Consider the following 255-nt stretch of genomic DNA (forward strand, 5'->3'; position numbering starts at 1 on the left):
GAAGGAAGGAAGGAAGGAAGGAAGAAAGAAAGAAAGAAAGAAAGAAAGAAAGAAAGAAAGAAAGAAAGAAAGAAAGAAAGAAAGAAAGAAAGAGAAAGTTAAAGAAGACTAAAACTAATTAAGGTATAATTTTACCCAAAGAAAATTAGAGGCAACTTAGCTTACTGTTGCTGTTTGAAAGAGGCAGTAAAAAGAGGTAAGGTATGAAAACAATGCTCTTGGTATGATGAATAAGGCAGTAACGTTTAGACAGCA

This window comes from Octodon degus, unplaced genomic scaffold, assembly GCF_000260255.1.
Source record: "Octodon degus isolate 3935 unplaced genomic scaffold, OctDeg1.0 scaffold00001, whole genome shotgun sequence".
Lineage (NCBI taxonomy): Eukaryota > Metazoa > Chordata > Mammalia > Rodentia > Octodontidae > Octodon > Octodon degus.